This window comes from Nomascus leucogenys, chromosome 15 (genome assembly GCF_006542625.1).
Source record: "Nomascus leucogenys isolate Asia chromosome 15, Asia_NLE_v1, whole genome shotgun sequence".
NCBI lineage: Eukaryota > Metazoa > Chordata > Mammalia > Primates > Hylobatidae > Nomascus > Nomascus leucogenys.
Genome location: NC_044395.1, coordinates 14,414,224 through 14,434,715, shown reverse-complemented (window position 1 = coordinate 14,434,715; position 20,492 = coordinate 14,414,224). Strand labels below are relative to the sequence as shown.

At 37.0% G+C, this 20,492-nt stretch overlaps 1 protein-coding gene across 4 annotated transcripts in view; it reads left to right on the top strand.

Annotated features, from left to right (window-relative positions):
* ARHGEF12 (Rho guanine nucleotide exchange factor 12) overlaps positions 1-20,492 on the top strand; it is a 154,489-nt gene that overhangs the window by 28,789 nt on the left and 105,208 nt on the right. The gene's annotated exons all lie outside the window — the stretch shown is intronic.

Below are 20,492 nucleotides of genomic sequence, written 5' to 3'. Positions count from 1 at the left end.
TATGTTTTTTGGCTGCATAAATGTCTTCTTTTGAGAAGTGTCTGTTCATGTCCTTTTCCCACTTTTTGATGGGGTTGTTTGTTTTTTTCTTGTAAATTTGTTGGAGTTCATTGTAGATTCTGGATATTAGCCCCTTGTCAGATGAGTAGGTTGCAAAAATTTTCTCCCATTCTGTAGGTTGCCTGTTCACTCTGATGGTAGTTTCTTTTGCTGTGCAGAAGCTCTTTAGTTTAATTAGATCCCATTTGTCAATTTTGGCTTTTGTTGCCGTTGCTTTTGGTGTTTTAGACATGAAGTCCTTGCCCACGCCTATGTCCTGAATGGTATTGCCTAGGTTTTCTTGTAGGATTTTAATTTTTGTTCCCAATACCTGGAAGAAGATTGGCAGTCTGTAAATATTTGAAATCTAAATAAGGGTTATGGTGCTGTAGTATAAGGCCAAATCTTGGGCACCAAACAAAAAAAAATAATTCAGAAAAATCCCTGAGTCCATCCCATGCTGTGCTGGGAGCTTCATCTTCTTTTTTAATTGCAATTTAAACTATTTACTGCTACAAGAGGGTTGTGGTAAAGCAGAATTTCTTATACTGTGCAGGTGGGCATGTAAATTGGTTTAAACTTACAGAAAGTAATTTGACAATATAGTTCAAAAGCCTAAGAAAAGTTTAAACTTTTTGAATTAGTAATGCCAATTTTGGTATATATCTCAAGACGTTAAGGATATACAGTTTTAGCTGTCAGTTTTATACAAAAAGGTCACCCACACCATTATTTTAGTAGGGGCAAAGAGGAACCAATGTAAGTCTGGTGCCTCTGAAGGGGTGGACCTAGAAACTGGGATGACAAGGAACTCCCAGGGGACTGCTGTTAATAAATTACTTTATGTCATTTGATAAAATATATGTAAGCATTAAAGACATTTTCAAGTAAACCTTAGTGAGGAAATTGTTCATGATCTGTGAAAAGTATGAGATAAAACTTCAAATATAATGCCAGTTACATTTTAAAAAAACATTCATATGATGCTTTTAAAAAGACTTCTAGGACATGTACCACTTTTTTTTTTTTTTTTTTGAGCCAGGTCCCACTTTGTTGCCTAGGCTTGAGTGTGGTGGACACGATCACAGCTCACTGTAGCCTCAGCCTCTCAAGTAGCTGATACTATAGGCACACACCACCACGCTCAGCTAATTTTTTACTTTTGTGTAGAGATGAGCTCTCACTGTGTTGCCCAGGCTGGTCTCAAACTTCTGGGCTCAAGTGATTCTCCCACATTGGCCTCCCGAAATGGTGGGATTATAGGCATGAGCCACTGAACCTGGCATGTACTACTTTTTAAGTGTTTCTGGGTTGTGAGATTATAGATGAATTTTGTTTTATTCTTCACACTCATATGTTGTTTTCTAGGCTTTTAACTATGAATATATATATATATATATATATATATATATATATATATATATATATTGCCTTTGTCATGAGAGACACTTTTGTTTTTAAGTGAAACCTGTGTTTAATTTTTATTTATTTATTTGATCTTTATTTTAATGAAAAGGTAACTATGCTGGTAAGCTGACAGATGATTGGAAGGAATAATTCTTGAGACTAGGAATGCAAATGAAAGACTGCTGGGAGACACGAGAAGCTCCTGAACTACGGCAGTGGTGATAGGATTGAAGAGGAATATCGTGATTAGTAAGACATAGGAATAAAGGAAAAAGAAGGATCTAGGATGACTCCCAAGTTTCTGGCTGTTTAAATGTAATACATTTGAGATGAAAGTTTGGCTTTTAAAAAATATTCTTATTTGAGGAATGTTTAAATTTAGTGAGGTCATTAACAACTTCAGATTCCTCTTATACTTCAATTCTTTAAATTCTATATGTTGCCAAAGATCCCACTTCTAATTTGTTAAGGTTAACAAGAAGAAATAGATGATAAGTCTATGAAGACATGTTTCTGACATCTGTCACCCTATGGATTGCCAGTTGATAGACCTGGTTGTCTTGATAAGTATTAGCCGACTCCCCAAACAGTTTATTTGCACCACTTCTGAAGCAATAAGCTTGGTTGAAAAAGGGCACCTCCCAAGTAGGGAAGGACAATTTTTAGGTCAAATTATAGAAATTGCCTGTATCCCTGTTAACACTAACAACACCAACAAAAAAATAGACAGGAAAAATGACCCTACCAGCTAATTCTCCATTATAAGACTTTGAAGAAAAGGTTCCATTAAAAACAGAAAAGAGGCTGGACATGGTGGCTCATACCTGTAATCTTAACACTTTGGAAGGCCAAGGTGGGAGGATTGCCTGAGGTCAGGAGTTTGACACCAGCCTAGGCAGCATAACAAGACCATGTCTCTACAGTAAGTAAAAAATTACTGGATGTGGTGGCATATGCCTATGGGCCCAGCTATTTGGGAGGCTGAGGTGGAAGGATTGCTTGAGCCCAGGAGTATCAGGCTGCAGTAAGCCATGATTGCGCTATTGCACTCCAGCTTGGTGACAGAGTGAGACCCTGTCTCAAAAAAATAAAACCACAAAACAAGGAATCTTTCTTGAGGACCCAAATTTGATTTAAATTTAGATGTACTATCTGCTTTGGGAGAGTTACTTTATTATTATTTAGTAGAGACAGAGTCTCACTATGTTGCCCAGGCTGGTCTCCAACTTCTGGCCCCTAGCGGTCCTCCCACCTTGGCCTCCCAAAGTGCTGGGGTTACAGGCATGAGCCACCAACCCTGGCCTTAAGTTATTTTTTTGATTTTTTCATGACATGCTGTGGGCAGTAAAATAATACAGTGGGTGATCTGTTGTTGCAATTCAAATACGGAGTTGCTTTTTCTTCCACAAAAGTATTGGCTGATTTCTTTCTTTTTCTGGCTGTGAGCAACAGGTAAATTAACATGACCATGGTCTGTCCCCAACGTTTTGACTCAGATTTCTTAATTTGAACTTTTCCATCTTCTCTGCTCCAAGATCATATGACAACATCCAACATCGGTGGATAGAAATAATTAGAGGCTGGATGAGGTGGCTCACACCTGTAATCTCAGCACTTTGAGAGGTCGAGGTGGGCAGATCATTTGAGGTCTGGAGTTCGAGACCAGCCTGGCCAACATGGTGAAACCCCATCTCTACCAAAAATATAAAAAATTAGCTGAGCATGGTGGCACACGCCTGCAATCCCAGCTACTTGGAAGGCTGAGGCAGGAGAATCGCTTGAACCCGAGAGGCGGAGGTTGCAGTGAGCCGAGATTGTGTCACTGCACTCCAGCCAGGGTGACAGAGTGAGACTCCATCTAAAAAAAAAAAAAAAAGAAAAAGAAATAATTAGAAAAAGAAATTTAATAAGTCACTGCTATACTGGCAAAGAAGGGTTGAATAGTTTTAAGAAGCTTAGTTGCTGTCCAACAATCTTATTGCATCTGATTCTTTTGGTGCTTGCTTACTCATGTAGGGATCACACGGCATGGGAAGGAAAGAGCAGATCTGTGATTCTGTTGTTTACATCTCAGAATTGTGGTATGTGAATAGTTTTGAAATTTTTCTTATAGTTTTGGGAGAAATTTGTTAATGGAAGTTTTAAGGATTATGGGACAGCACAAAATAATTTCTCTTGTTTAGATGCTTTTAATAATAAAAAAAATCTGTTAGGATACTTTTTCTTTTTTTTTTTTGAGATGGAATCTCGCTCTGTTGCCCAGGCTGGAGTACAGTGGCGCGATCTTGGCTCACTGCAACCTCCGCCTCCTGGGTTCAAGCGATTCTTCTGCCTCAGCCTCCTGAGTAGCTGGGATTACAGGCGCATGCCACCGTGCCTGGCTATTTTTTGTATTTTTAGTAGAGACGGGGTTTCACCATGGTGGTCAGGCTGGTCTCAAACTCCTGACCTCATGATCTGCCCACCTTGGCCTCCCAAAGTGCTGGGATTACAGGCGTGAGCCACCACGCCCGGCCTAGAATACTTTTTAAATGATAAAATAGCTGAGTGCAGTGGCTCATGCCTGTAATCCCAACACTTTGGGAGGCTGAGGCATGAGGATTGCTTAAGGCCAGGTGTTTGGGACTAGCCCTGGCAACATAGTGAGACCCTATCTCTACAAAGTAATTTCAAAATTAGCTGAGAGTGGTGGCACACACCTGTAGTTCCCGTTGTTTGGGAGGTTGAGTTGGGAGGATTGCTTGAGCCTGGGAGGTCGAGGCTGCAGTGAGCTGTGATCTTGCCACTGCACCCCAGCCTGGGTGATGGAGCAAGACCTCGTCTCAAAAATAAATAAAAGATAAAATAAGACTGAAAGATTTCATTATGGGATAGAGAAGAAAACTTATATGGTCTTTAAGATAATATTCTTATATTTGAGTGGCCTCTTTTTTTGAGACAGGGTCTCACTCTATTGCTTTGGCTGGGCCACAGTGGCATGATCTTGGCTCACTGCAGCCTGGACCTCCTGGGCTCAAGAATCCTCCCGCCTCATTGTCCATACTGTCTAGCTATCTCCATGGTAACAATATCATCTTATATCATGACTATTGACTAAAATCCTTAGTAGCTGGGACTACAGGCACATGCTACAATGTCTGGCTAATTTTTTAATTCGTTTGTAGACATGGGGGTCTCCCTGTGTTGCCGAGGCTGGTCTCAAACTCCAGGCCTCAAGAGATCCTCCCACCTTGGACTCCCAAAGTGCTGGGATTACAGGCATGAGCCACCATGCCTGGCCTGAGTAGCCTTTCTATTACAGGGAATCGGCATTTGTTTATTACCTGGTATGTTCTAAGTATCAGGCTGTGTACTTAACCTCACTTAATCCTGACAGCATTCCTATAAAGCAGATACGTAACAATTATTTGTGAGGAAATTAAGGTTCAGTGACTTTCAGTAAACTTGCTCATGGTCACACAATCCATTGAGTGCTTGTGCCAGGTTTTGATCTCTGACCAATACCAAAACTCATTTTTTCTATGTATGTTTCTCTTTTAGAAAGATTTTATTTTTTTAATTTTAATTTTTTAACTTTTAGGTTCGAGGTACATGTGCAGGTTTGTTATATCGGTAAACTCTTGTCATGGGGGTTTGTTGTACAGATTATTTTGTTACCCAGTTACTAAGCCTAGTACCCAAAAGTTATTTTTTCTGCCCCCTCCTTCCTTTCACCCTCCACCCTCAAATAGGCCCCAGTGTCTATTGTTCCCTGGAAAGATTTCGTAAGTAAATGTCATCTAGCCCTTAAATTATTTTTGTTTGCCAGCATTTATAATATAGGTGGTCATTCTTCAGCTGCTGAAACAGAATTGGTTTTGTCCTTAGTGTCTGGCTGTCTCCATGATAACAACATCGTCTTTCATCATGACTGCTGACTAAAGTACTATATTCTCAAATCTTTTTTTTTTTTTTTCTGTGACAGGGTCTTACTCTGTCCCCCAGGCTGGAGTGCAGTGGCATGATCTCAGCTCTCTGCAGCCTCTGCCTCCAGGGTTCAAGTAATTCTCCCACCTCAGCCTCCCGAGTAGCTGGGACTACAGGCGCATGCCACCACAACTGGCTAATTTTTATATTTTTGGTGGAGATGGGGTTTCACCATGTTGGCCAGGCTGGTCTTGAACTCCTGACCTCAAGAAATCTGCCTGCCTTGGCCTCCCAAAGTGCTGGGATTACAGGCGTGAGCCATCCCGCTCGGCCAGATCTTTTGTTTTTAATTGAAAACTTATAATAAGTTTCAGAGATAAAGGAGAGCTATTTCAGAACTGTTGTTTATTGGTAAGTTTTAGAGAGAGAAAGTCAGTGAACTGGTGGTATAAGCCATTTAATCGTTATGTTTATCATTTTATAGAGACTAATTGGAGTAATGCAGTTTCAACAGAAGTAGTTTATTTTGGGGTATACAAGAATTTTTCTTTAAGCTAATTAATTCTAAATTAAAAAAAGGAAAAAATCTGAGAAGCTTGCTCTCTCAGTGTCACTACACAGAAGTCTCAATGTAGCTGCAACATCTGATTTTTAAATTTTCTTTTTTTTGTCTTATACTTGGAATATTTCACAATAAAGTAAAAAGAAAATAATATACGTCCATGTACCTACTACTTAGCATTATCTTTTTGGGGGATGAGGTAAACAAATAAAAATTAGAGATGAAGTCGAGGCTCTCCTGGGTATTTTCTCGTGATCCCGTTCTCTTCTGCCCCTTTCCAGAAGTAAACATCATAGTAAATTTGGTGTTTGTTGCTCCCATGCATGTTTTTATACTTTGGCTATATGTTATGTATCTTCAAACATTATAGAAATTTTTGCAGATTTTTAAACTTCCTAACATTTGAATTCATGTTATATATTCAGCAATGTGTTTTATTAACAAAATATCAATAAAAATTACTAATTATAACTGTTACTGTTACTAATCTATAATTAGATTGAGCTTTATTATTCCACGTGGAGAATCAGTTGTCTTGCCCCATTCATTGTGCAGTCTGTCTTTTCCCTACTGATGGGTGGCACTATCCTTGTCATACATAATGTTTCCATTATTTGTGGGTTTGTTTCTGAGCTTTCTAATCTTTTCCCCTGGTTTGACTACTTCTGTACCAACACCAAACTGTTCAGATTACTTTAGCTTCATAAGCAAATTAAGTCTCCTTACCGTGTTTTTCTTCTTCAAAATTTTCATCGCTATTCTTTTAGCTTTTTCTTTTTCCATATGAATTTTGGGATCAGCTTGTCAGGTTCCCTTAAAAGTTTTACTTTTTTTTAACACTGTAATTGCATTGAATATTTAGTTTAGTTTGGAGAAAATAGACATATTTATGATATTGTCTTCTTATACATGAACGTGGTTTTTCCTTAGAAATTCCAGATATTCCCTTATGGTCTTCAATAGTAATTTATAATTGCATCCAAAAGTCTTAAAACTTTTTTGACTAAGCTTATTTCTAGGTACTTTATGATTTTCTCTGCTTTTAGAATGGTTGGCCAGTCTCTTTCTTTCCCTCTCCTCCTCCCTCACTTATTCTTTCCTTCCTGTTTCTTCCTTCTCATCCCCCATTCCAATCTCCTTTCATTTTTTTTCTCTCTCCTTCCCTCTGTCCTTCCCTCCCTCATCACCTTTTAATTTTATATTGTTTTGGCTGACAGTTCTATTTAAGGTAGTGTGTTATAGAGAAAAGTATATGGAACTTAGAGTCAAAATTGTTGGAAATGAGTCCCTGCTTCATCCTTCAAGAATTATATGATAATTAAGTCAACTTTTCTGAGCCTAATTCTCCTAATCTGTAAAAGGAGAATATTTACTTTTATACTGTCTACTTCACAGAATAAAGTGAGATATGTGTGTGAGGTTTTTTCCTAATTAAAAATTAAGTGCTAAAAAGAGTTCTTTCTAGGGGAAAAATATGCCAATTTCCCCCAACTAAAAGTATAGACATTTATTAAAACTGTATCTTTAGGGCCGGGCACGGTGGATCACGCCTGTAATCCCAGCAATATGGGAGGCTGAGGCGGGTGGATCACCTGAGGTCGGGAGTTTGAGACCAGCCTGACCAACATGGAGAAACCCCATCTCTACTAAAAATGCAAAATTAGCCGGGTGTGGTGGCACATGCCTGTAATCCCAGCTACTCAGAAGGCTGAGGCAGGAGAATTGCTTGAACCTGGGAGGCAGAGGTTGCTGTGAGCTGAGATTGTGCCACTGCACTCCAGCCTGGGTAACAAGAGCTAACCTCCATCTCAAAAAACAAAATACTATATCTTCAAAGAAGAATACCTTAATACATAAACTTATCATTTTGACTCTTAAAGATTATAACGCTTATACCCCACTTCCTAAAAAAGGATGTGAAATGGTTTATAGTAAAGGGCACGTGAACATACACTCACCTCAGTTAAAGATGTTAAAAATAGAACATCAAGTTATTACAGCGAGATCAGTGCAAATATGATAATTATGAGGGCCAATACAGCCATTGTAATTAAGCTTCTGCTTTCAGGATGCTGTGGGAATAAGGTAAATATGATTTAGTTCTATTGGTGGATGTATTTCCTCCTTGGAGACAAACCTAATTTTACTCCCATTAAATTAAAAAAATACTGTTCACCAAGGTTTCAAGACAATATTGGGAACAGTATCTGCTACAACAGTTTCATAAGTGAAAGAGCACTTTTTCAAATGGTTTTTTGAATGACCGTTACTAAAAATCTGAGGGGAAAACAGAAAGCAGCACTCACCAAAACTGATTTCTTTGGGAAAACTAAGCCAAGGTTATTTAGATAGCTTATGATCTAATTTGTCAGGCACTGAGCTGGCTTATAACCTAGAGCAGTGATGCTTTCAACATTTTTGTGTTAACACATATGAACTTTTGAATACTAAAATTTTTGGTGATACGCTGAAGGCCACTAAAACTTCCAAGGGAACATTAGATAAAGTAATAGGAACTATAAGATAACCACTAGTACAGTAAAAATGCCTTATAGTTACAAATGAATCCAAAGCGATCTCTATTTTACTTACCACTATTAAGCACTGCAGTCTGAGTTTGATTAGAACTGTTTACTCTCTGATCTCCTCTGATCTTTTTTTTTTTAAATTCAGGAACCAAAATATTTATATGTTCTAATATAGATATACCATCTTTAACATTGGCTTGAAATTATGTAATGCCTCTGGACTGTAGTTATTTGTGCTTCACTACACACTGTCATATACTGGCCCAGTACAAAGTTCTTTCTGACAAGCCTTTCTACCAGTGTGTTATTAAGTAGTTTGCTTTGTATAATTCAGTTCTGCTCTCAAATACATCTAGGCAAGTAACCAAAGGAATCCTTGGTTAACTTTCTGCATTTGAAAGATGTATTTATGGAAGACTGAAGCTTATTTTTTATATGGTAAGGCAGGTGCTCAGTTTTTATGGGTTTTTTTTTCCCCTACAATTTTTCAACTTTTTGTAAAAAGCAGGCAGGATTTATGATAAGATAGCCTGAGTTCAGATCCAGGCTCTACCATTTGTTAGCTGAACAACCTTGGAAAAGTTATATAGCTTCTCTACCTTAGCTTTTGTCTCTTTATCCCCAGTATCTCTTATCATATCTACTTCATAGGACTTCAGATGTGAAGTTTTTTAAAAATTATCAAACTGTAACTTATTGATAATTTTCTGCTTAAGGTCTCTCTAACTGAGGAGCCTACCCCTAGAATTAAAAATAAATGCACAAAATAAGCTATTAATAATAAATGTTGAAAAAAGGTATTCCATATTACCAGTATAATCTAAACTCAAGATTTTTTTCTTAGAAGTAATTTTTTCTAATATAACAATGCTTTAAAATAACCATTATGTAAAATTTCTGACATAGATAAAAATTAGAATAGCTTAATGAACCTTCACTGACCTGTTATCAGCTTTAGTAATAAAATACAGTTTAGATTAATCCTTTTCAACCATACAAGATATAAAGTGACAAGGTCCCTCCCCTCTCCCAGTTGTTTAATATGATTTACCTGAGGTAGCCACCATTAACTTTCTTTACACAAATGAAATCACCCCATAGGTGCTGTTTTGTAGTTTGACATTTTCATTTAACAATATACTTTTTAAAATATGTTTTATTTCCATGTGAGTACCTATGTTCTGTGGCTATACAACATTCTGTTCTCTACAATGTTCTATATAATATTCTGGCAGCAAAACACAAAGAGTAAAATGAGGGATGTTTGTTTTATCCATTGCTGTGTTCCCAACACCTAGAACAGTGCCTGCACATAATAGATGCTCAATACATATTTGGTGAATGAATTAACATCTGGTTAGGAAATGTATTTCTAACTTGGAAATGTATTTCTATTATTAGTACAATATTCTGTAATTGTATAATGATTTATTTAACTAGTAGAATAATGATGGGTGGTAGGACTTTGGGTTTTTTCACCTTTCTATGTTTTTTTCCCCCATATTCTCTTCAGGGAGCAACTATTATCTTGATAATGGTGGCAATTTAAGAAACTTACTTTGAGAAAATAATTAAAATATGAAAAATGGATTTTTTGTTTGTTTGTTTTTGTTTTTAAGACGGAGTTTCGCTCTTGTTGCCTGGGCTGGAGTGCAATGGCGCGATCTTGGCTCACCGCAACCTCCGCCTCCAGGGTTCAAGTGATTCCCCTGCCTCAGCTTCCCGAGTAGCTGGGATTACAGGCGTGCACCACCACGCCCGGCTAATTTTGTATTTTTAGTAGATATGGGGTTTCTCCATGTTAGTCAGGTTGGGCTCAAACTCCCGACCTCAGGTGACCCGCCCACCTTGGCCTTCCAAAGTGCTGAGATTACAGGCGTGAGCCGCTGCACCCGGCCAAAAAATGTATTTTTATGGACACCCGTAGCTAAATGTTTTTCCATCTAGTGGCTGGTTAACCAAGCATGGTTCCTCCTGTTTCCTTTTCCTATGATCATTTCAGAGTATTAACCATTGTTCAGTGTAGGAGAGATGCTATGACTTTTAGATATGCTTTTTTTCATAAAAAGGAATTGCCTAGTTAGAATTTTTTAAAGATATCTCACAGTTCAGCAGTTTTGACATTGCTGGGGAAATTTTATCCAGGGATACAGAAGAAACGTTCATTCATTTTTATTTAAGCACCTATAAAGAGTAGGGGGGTACTTCTGGCAATACGGTTGGGTTACTGTTTGTGGCTAAATATGTGTGTGAACATTATGACATTTGATGAAAACAACTTCATTGAGCTGCTGAGCTCTCCAGCTGATTTTTCTTCTTGGCCTTAAAGGTTTACAAGGCTAAGGATCAATCTCCTCTGGAGTGGGTGGCCTTATGGATTTTCAATATGTGTTGTGATAAAAGTGATTTTCCTCTAATACAGCATAGTACAAGTTAACTTCCAGTATGCAGAATTGACCTCGTGAATTTTAGTTTAATGATCTCAGTTCTCATATACTTGCAAACAGAAAAAAATAAATATTTTTTAAAAACTTCTCTTTTTAAATTGTGAAAAATGTATATGATGGTTACAGCACAGATTATGCTTTTATGACTAATTCATTACATTGAGTCATACATATTAATGATTCAAATTACTAACATAGCTCTATTAAATTAAATCCACCATGCAATATACAGGTATTCTGTACTTTGAAATTTCATAAATTTTTGGATATCAACTCTCAGAAGGGTATACTAGTAATTTGCTTTTACCCACAAAATCTTCAGATTTGCCAACAAAATGAACGAGATTGGTATTTTCACTTTAGTTTCTCAGTGAAAATAAAGAATGGGTAGATGAATGACCCAAAGAGCTAAGAGAGAAGACTTAATTTAAACTCAAATAAACATGCCCAGAATGATCCTCTCTTTTTCTGCCCTTCCTCCTGCCACGGTTAGCCACTGTATGCCTCAGGTTTTAGGCAAAGTGAGTCTTCTTATCATGGAAACTGTGAACATTCATTAACAACTGGTTTTACTTTGAAACTTAAGCAGCAAACACCAAAGAGTGAATTGTTGGTATAATCCATGGGAGTCTTGAGATTGACGTCAGAACACCAGTACAGCTGTATAAGCATTGGGAAGTATTTTTAACATCCCTGTTAGATCATCTTTTTGACCTTTCCTTTTATGTTTTCTCTTTTTCCATTAAATGGTTAAAAAAAAGAGCTTTACAATATTTTCTACCAACACTGTAATGATATTCTTAAAAAAAGCACCCGTACAATTATTTTCTTGATTTCTTTCCCCTTTGCAACTTTCCTTTACCTGTAGTGTTCCAAGTTCTGATGGGGTGGACTTTTTTTTTTTTTTTTTAATAAAAAGTTTGTTTTTGAGAACAGGGCTAGATTTACCGAAAATGAGAAGCTAGAAAAGAACATATAACCCATGTGCATGCTCAGATTCCCCTATTATTAACATATTACATTTGTATGGTACATTTGTTACTGAACCAGTGTTAACATTAATATTAATTAAAGTCTGTAGTTTATTCAGATTTCCTTAGTTTTTACCTATTGTTCTTTTTCTTTCCTCAGAAACCACATTATATTTAGTTTGTCATATTCCTTAGCCTCCTCTTGGCTGTGACAGTTTCTCAGATTTTTCTTGTTCTTTATGGTTTCGACAGTTCAGATGAGTACTGGTCAGGTTTCTTGTAGGATGCCCCTATATTAGAATTTGCTTGATGTTTTTCTTACGATTTGACTGGAGTATGGGTTGTTGGAAGGAAGATCACGGAGGTAAAGTGACATCTTCATCAACTCATGCCAAGGGTACTTACTACTAACATGATATGTGACTATTGATGATGACCTCGATCACCAAAATAATGTTTATCAGATTTCTCCAGTGTAAAGTATTGGAATGTTCTGGTAGGCATATCCTAGTTAGGTGAATGGCTCTGGTAATTGCTTGGGCTTTAGTTATTAAATAAATCATCATATTGATATACTACTCATTGAAATGTTAAATATTTTTTACAAATAATGTGTTCAGAGTTGAGAATTAGATTTTTTAAATGTTCAGATTGTATTTTCAAATTGTATTTTTGAAATAAAGGTTTCCTTTCCTGTCAAATTCTAAAGATTTTGTTTATCTAAGGGAACAACTTAGGTTCCTATTTTAAGTAGGAAGTTACAGAGGCTGGTCAGTTTATCCGCAATTTAAATTCTAGACACTGAGACTTATTTCCTTCATTTTATCTTTTAAAAAATAGACTTTGGGATATCATTTACATATAAAATTCACCATTATATTATTGTTAATTTTTATGGGCATAAGTATTTATATTTATGGAGTACATGCAGTATTTTGAGACAGGGATACAATGCATGATAGTCACACTAAGGTAAATGGGGTATCCATTACCTCAAGCATTTATTCTTTCTTTATGTAACAGACATTCCAATTATACTCTTCTAGTTATTTTTAAATGTACAGTAAATTATGGTTGACTGTAATCACCCTGTTCTATCAAATACTACATCTTATTCTATCGAACTATATTTTTGTATCCTTTAACAATCCCAACTTCCCCAACCTCCCACTACCCTTCCCAGCCTCTGGTAAACATCTTTCTATCTCCGTGAGTTCAGATGTTTTAATTTTTAGCTCCCACAAATGAATGAGAACATGTGAAGTTTGTCTTTCTGTGTCTGGCTTATTTCACTTAACATAATGACCTTCAGTTCTATTTACATTGTTGCAAGTGACAGGATCTCATTCTTTTATATAGGTGAATAATACTCCATTGTGTATATGTACCACATTTTCTTTATCCATTTGTCTGTTGATAGACACTTAGGTTGTTTCCAAATCTTGGCTATTGTGAATAGTGCATCAATAAAGATAGGAGTGCAGGCCTCTTCGATATACTGACTTCCTTAAGTTCACTCATTTTAAGTGTGTACTTTGATGAGCTTTGACAAGTGTGTAAACTTTTTAACCATCACAACCAGCATAATTAAGATATATAACATTTCCATCACCCCAAAAAATTCTCTCTGCTTTCTGTCAAAATAGTTTTGCCTTTTCTACTTCATGTAAATGAAATCATATACAGTATGTAATCTTTCTGTGTCTGTCTTCTCTGTCTCTCTTTTTTTTAAGACAGTCTGTCTTACCCAGGCTGGCTGGAGTACAGTGGCGCAAACACAGCTCATTGCAGACTTAATATCCTGGGCTCTAGTGATCCTCCCACCTCATACTCCCAAGTAGCTGAGACCACACAGGAGCACACCACCACACCTAGCTAATTTTTTAGTATTTTATAGAGATGGGGTCTTGCCGTGTTGCCCAGGCTGGCCTCAAACTCCGGGGCTCAAGTGATTCTCCTGCCCTGACCCCCGCAAAGTGCTGGGATTACAGGCATGAGCCACTATGCCCAGCCTTTCTTCTCTTTCTTTAGGCTTAATACTTTTCAGATACATCCAAATTGTTTCATATAATGGTAGTTTGTTCCATTTTCTTACCATAATAGTATTACATTGTGTGAATAAATCAGTTTCTTTATCCATTGACCTGTTGGTGGAGGTTTGGATTGTTTCCAGTTTTTGGTTATTTTGAATAAATCTGAACATTTTTCTGTAAGTTTTTGTATGGCATATATTTTTCTTTCTCTTTGGTAAACATCTCAGAGTAGAATTGCTGAGTCATATGGTAAATATATGATTAACTTTTAAAAAATTATTTTATTTATTTTTTTAGAGATGGAGTCTCACTATGTTGTCCAGGCTGGTCTTGAACTTAGGGATCCTTCCACCTCACCCTCCCAAAGTGCTGGGATTACGGGCATGAGCCACCACACCTGGCCTTGATTAACTTTATAAGAAACTGCCAAATTGTTTTCCAAAGTGCCTCTGTCATTTTACATTCCCACTAGAAATGTAGAAGAGTTTTACTTGTTCTACATCCTCATCAGCACTTGGTAGTATCAGTCTTTTTAATTTTAGTCATTGTAGTGGGTGCGAATGGCATCTCACTCTACTTTTTATTTGCATTTCTCTAATGATTAATTATATTGAGGACTTTTCATTTGCTTATTGGCCTTTTGTCCTCTTTTGTGAAGTGTCTTCAAATCTTTTAAGAAGTTGGCTTGTCTTTATCTTATTGAGAGGTAAGATATGGATCCTTTGTCAGTTACATTTAGAAGACGTTTTTCTTTCTGTTTGTGGCTTGTCCTTTTATTTCCTTAACAATGCCGTCCAAAGAGCGTAAGTTATTAATTTTGATGAAGTTCAATATATCAACTTTTTATTTTGTGTTCATGCTTCTTGGTCCCTGTTTTAAATATCTTGACTTAACCCAAGGTTGCAGAAAATGTTCTCTTTTTTCCAGAAGTTGTATAGTTTAGCTCTTATGTTTAGGCCTATGATTCATATCAAGTTAACATTTGTATATGGTGTGAGGTAAGGATTAAAGTTTGTGAGTGTTTTGGCATGTTCTCCAGCACCATTTGCAGAAAAGACTGTCCTTTTCCCATTGAATTGCTTTGGCATCTGTGTTAAAAACTTAATAGACTGTCTATGCATAGTTGTATTTATGGTTTCTTTATTATGTTCTGTTGATCAATATGCCTGTTCTTTTGTCTTTATTACCTTAGCTTTAAGTCCTTAAATAAGGTGATATAAGTCTTCCAATTTTGTTGTTTTTCTAAAAATTGTTTTGGCTCTTCTAGATCTTTGCATTTCTATATGAATGTTACAGTCAGCATGTCAATTTCTATTTACAGAAAACAGGCTGGGATTTTGTGATTGTGTTGAATCTAGATCAGAATGTGGAGAATTGACATCTTAAATTAGGTCTCCCAATCCATTGGCATCTCTCTCTCCATTTAAGTAGTCTTCTTTAATTTCTCTATAAACATTACATAGTTTTCAGCATACAGGGCTTGCACATGGTTTGTTAAGTTTATGTGTTTTGAGGTTATAAATAGCATTTAAAAATTAATTTTTAATTCTTTATTGATAACATATAGAAATACAATTGATTTTTGTATGTTGATCTTACATACTGTTACTAAACTTGCTTTTTGGTGCTTTTTTTATATAGATCTTTGGAGTTTTCCATAATGTCATGTTATTAAAAAGTTTTACTTTCATTTAAAAGGTGTAAGCCTTTTATATATTTATTTTCACTGTCTTACTCATTTGGCTGAAATGTTAAAAGAAGTGGTGAAAGCAGACATGTAGACATTTTTGCATTGTTCTCAATCTTATGGAAAGCATTCAGTATTTTACCGTTAAGTATGATTTTTTTTTTCCATACTCTTTATCAGTTTGGGGAAGTTACCTTCTATTCCTAGCTTGTAAGAAATTTTATAATTAACAAATATTGAATTTAGTCATATGCTGTTTCTGTATCTGTTTAGATGATCATATGGCTTTTCTTTTTTCTTTTAATTTGCCAGGAGGTATTTTCATCTGAGGCTTTTCTTTCTTAGACTGGTGATACAGTGAATTACATTGATTTTTGAGTGTTAAACCTACCTGGCATTCTTAGGATAAACCCCATTTGGTTTATCTTAATGGTCTCTTTATTATGTATCATGTATTATTCTTTTTATTTATTGATAGATTTGGTTTACTAATATTTTGATGATTGTTCTTGTTCCTTTGTTCCTAAGGGATATTTGTGTTTAGTTTTCTTGTAATGTCATTGCCTTGTTTTGATACTGAGACAGTGTTGGCCTCAGAAAATTTTTTGGGAAGTGTCATGTGTTTTCACTTTCATTTGTCATGTGTAGAATTGTTACCTCTTCCTTTAAATGCTTGTGATAATTCACCAGTGAAGTGAGTTTTCTTTGTGGAAATGTTTTCAACCAGCAATTAAATTCACTGCCCCCTGAGAGTACCCACTATTCTGACCTCTAGTACCATAGACTAATTAATCCTTAAACTTTTTTTGGATTAATTTTTTATTTAGAGAAAAGTTGCATAAATAACACAGAAAACTCACATAGAGTTCCCATATACCCTACACCTAGTTTTCCTTATTGCTTACATCTTACGTTATTGTGGTATATCTGTGAAAACTAAGAAACCGGCCTTAGTACATACTGTTAACTAACTTCATACTTCATTTGGATTTTTCCAGCTTTTTCATTAATGGCCTCTTTCTATTCTAGGATCAAATTTAGGAAACCACATTGCTTATAGTTTTCATGTTTCCCCAGTCTCTTGGTTTGTGACAGTTTCTCAGTTTTTCCTTGTTTGTCACGACCTTGCCATCCCCGAGGACTTTGTAGAATGTCCCCCAGTCTGGGTTTTCTGCTGTTTCTCAGTATTAGACTGGGTTATGCATTTTTGGAAAGAATCCTCTCTTCCTCTCATCCGGGGTGCATGATGTCCACGTGGCATCACTGGTGATGTTAACCATGACCACTTGGTTAAGATAGTGTTTGCTAGGTTTCTTCACTATACCCTGTTTTTTGGAAACACATTACTAAGTCCAACCTGCACTTTGGGAAGGGGGAGATATCTACATATATGGTTTGAAATTGTTCTGTAAGGAAGATTTGGATCTTTCCCCACATTTATCTGTTTATTCAGTCATTTATATGAGTATGGACTCATGTATGTTTATTTTATACTTTGAGTTCTAATGCTAGGTTTCTTTTCTTTTGCTTAAATTGTTCCAACTTTGACTATTGGGAAGGTTTTCCGGTTACTGTTTATGTCCCTTTCATATGCCCCTATCCTTTTGTTTTTTGAACATCTCCTGACGTGGTACTAGAAGATGCTGCAGGCTCATCGTGTATTTTCTTTGCGCCAGCTGTAGAATCAGCCATTTGAAGGAACTAGGATTCCTTTTATTTAGGAACCAAAATGTAGTTACTAGGTATGCTCATTGCTATTGGAGTATCGTTGCTTTTAGGCCCTCTTAAGGGACAGAGCTAGGTAATATCTGTGTGAATACTAACCCATGTATACACATACATCTCTAATTGTTTCTGTATGTATCAGTTGGCATATATGTTAAGTTAAACATGAGTTGATATTGATGTCTCTGATTATAATCCAGTACCACAAGGTTCACTCTAGTCCTCCTTTTTAATCTGTGACTTCCTTGTCTGACCATGAGAAACCTGGCCCCAGCCACCCCATTATCCATTCACTTATTTGTTCAACCTATGTACACATGAAAAGCAAATTTAGAATTATTACCCCATACCCCATGAGTACAGTATTTATGTACAGTTTCTTTTGTCATTAGCCTTACAATTTCAAGTCAAAACACCGTGTTCCAAAGTTTGTTAGGTTAGTTCCTTTTTCACTGCCCCTTCAGTGAAATTATGTCATACATTTGTAATGCAGTTAGTTTCGTTCGTTGCAATCCACATGTCATCTTGGGATCCTCTGACATTTTGGTTGATGTTAGTGGTTGTTGTTTGGTTAACATTTGTTGAAGTTCACTCTTTGTACTGTGCCGTTCTGTGGGTTCAGACAAATGCAATGGGTCATGTATTCACCACCCTAATATACAGAGCAGATCCTGCACCCTAAATGTCCCCCTGTGCATCCCCTTGTAGTCAAACCCTCTCCTCTCCTCTAGTCCCTAGCAACTACTAATTTATTTTCTGTCTCTCTACTTTTGCATTTTCCAGAGTGTTGTATAAATGGAATGATACAGTCTTTGGATTTTTCTATGTAGTAAAATACATGAAAAATCCAAAGATTGTATCAGGCTTCTTTCATGTAGTAAAATGTATTTAAGATTCATCCATGTTGTGTAAATTAATAATTCATTTGTTTTAAAAATTGTTGTAGTATTCCATTGTGTGGATGAATCATAATTTATTTTTTCATTCCCCCATTAAAGGCCATTGTAGTTGCTTTCAGTTTTTAGCATTAGGAGTAAAGCTGCTGTAAATGTCCATGGCCAGGTTTTTGCGTGGATATAAGTTTTCAAGTCCCTTGTGTAAATACCTAGGAGTATGATTGTAGGTCGTATGGTAACTCTGTGTTTAACTTTCGACTGCTTTTGTTCTTTATAGAAATGGAGTTGTGCAGTATGTGCTCTTTTTTAATCTAGCATCTTTCTTTTGAATTGTTTATGACATTTATCTGTATATTATGAGTGGTCATAATTCATTTGCATTATTGATTAATACTGTAATGTGTGAATAAACTGCAGTTTTAAAAATCCATTCTACTGCAGATGGACATTTAGATAGTTCTAGTTTGGGACTGTTACTAACAGTGCTGTTTAGGAACCTTCACGGACATGTATTTTTGTGAACATACATATACATTTCTGCCTAGTTGTGGAATTTGCTGGTTCAGCTTTAGCTGATTGTACCAAATAATTTTCTGGAGTGATTGTACCAATTTATAGTCTGATCAGCGGATGTAGTTTCTAGGTGCTTTATATCTTCATGAGTACTGTATGTATTCATTTATTCTATTTCTCTGTCTCTCTCATTGTGGTTTTAATTTACATTTCCTTAAAGTTGAGCACCATTTGATATGTGCATTGGTTATTTGGATATTCAGAAAAATTAAGAAAATTGTAAATTTCCTCTGGGATCTGAAAGCATTGAGGTTTGGAATAAGGAGTGGCTTCCATTAGAAAAGGCAGTAAGGGGGCCGGGCGTGGTGGTTCACTCCTGTAATCCCAGCACTTTGGGGGCCGAGGCTGGCGGATCACGAGGTCAGGAGATTAAGACCATCCTAGCTAACACGGTGAAACCCCGTTTCTACTAAAAATACAAAAAATTAACCGGGCGTGGTGGCGGGCACCTGTGGTCCCAGCTGCTTGAGAGGCTGAGGCAGGGGAATGGCGCAAACCCGGGAGGCAGAGCTTGCAGTGAGCAGAGATTGCGCCACTGCACTCCAGCCTGGGCGACAGAGCCAGACTCTGTCTCAAAAAAAAAAGGGAAACAGTGTCTTTGGGGGAGAGCCAGGTGTTGGTGAAGGCAGCGTTTGGAGTGCATTCTGTGAAGAAGTTAAGAGTGTAGTGGTGTTTGGTTTCTTGTAGAAAGAGTCCTAGAGCAGCGGTCCCCAACTTTTTTGGCACCAGGGACCGGTTTTGTTGTAGACAGTTTTTCAATGGGACTGGGAGGGTGTTTGGGGGAGGACAGGTAATGAGATGGTTTCAGGGTGATTCAAGTGCATTACGTTTATTGTCTACCTTATTTTCATTATTATTACATTGTAATGTATAATGAAATAATTATATACTTACCATAATGTAGAATCAGTGGGAACCCTGAGTTTGTTTTCTTGCAACTTGACAGTCCCATCTGTGGGTGATGGGAAACAACGACAGATCATCAAGCATTAGATTTTCATAAGGAGCGTGCAACCTAGATCCCTCTCATGTGCAGTTTGCTATAGGGTTCCTGCTCCTCTGAGAATCTAATGCTGCCACTGATCTGACAGAAGTGGGGCTCAGGTGGTAATGTGAGTGATGGGGAGCAGCTGTAAATATAGCTGAAGCTTCACTTGCTCACCTCCTGCTGTGTGGCCTGGTTCTTAACAGATCATGGACCAGTATTGTCTGTGGCCCAGGAGTTGGAGACCCCTGTCCTAGAGTACACAGTGAAAAAGTTTGATAGAGAGGGGAACAGTGGAAGATTTTGTTAGATATGTCACATGATTAATGGATGACTAAAGTTTTGTTTGGTGATCTAGAATGATAGAGATGTTGAGACATGAAATTAGTTAGCTTCAAGTTCTAAGCTGTCCTGTGTGAGAAATTGCCTCATCAGCCAACACAGGCTTTGACGTATGGGTAGCTTCGTGTTTCTTAGGATACTTGGGCTGGTCAGAAAGTGCCAAGCATCAGAGAAACATGAGGCCTCGGTATAGGTGGAGGAAGTCTAATGATAGCCACAGTCAGTAGTCTAGTCTGATTTGTTTTTAGCAAATCTAGACTATTTGCTTAATCAGTAACTACTTCTTTAGTAACTACTTACAAGGTGACTACCTTTGCCAAGTTATGTGTTCCCTGAAAGCTGATTCTTCATAGATCACTAACTGCAGTTTTGAGGTTCTGTGATTTCCTTC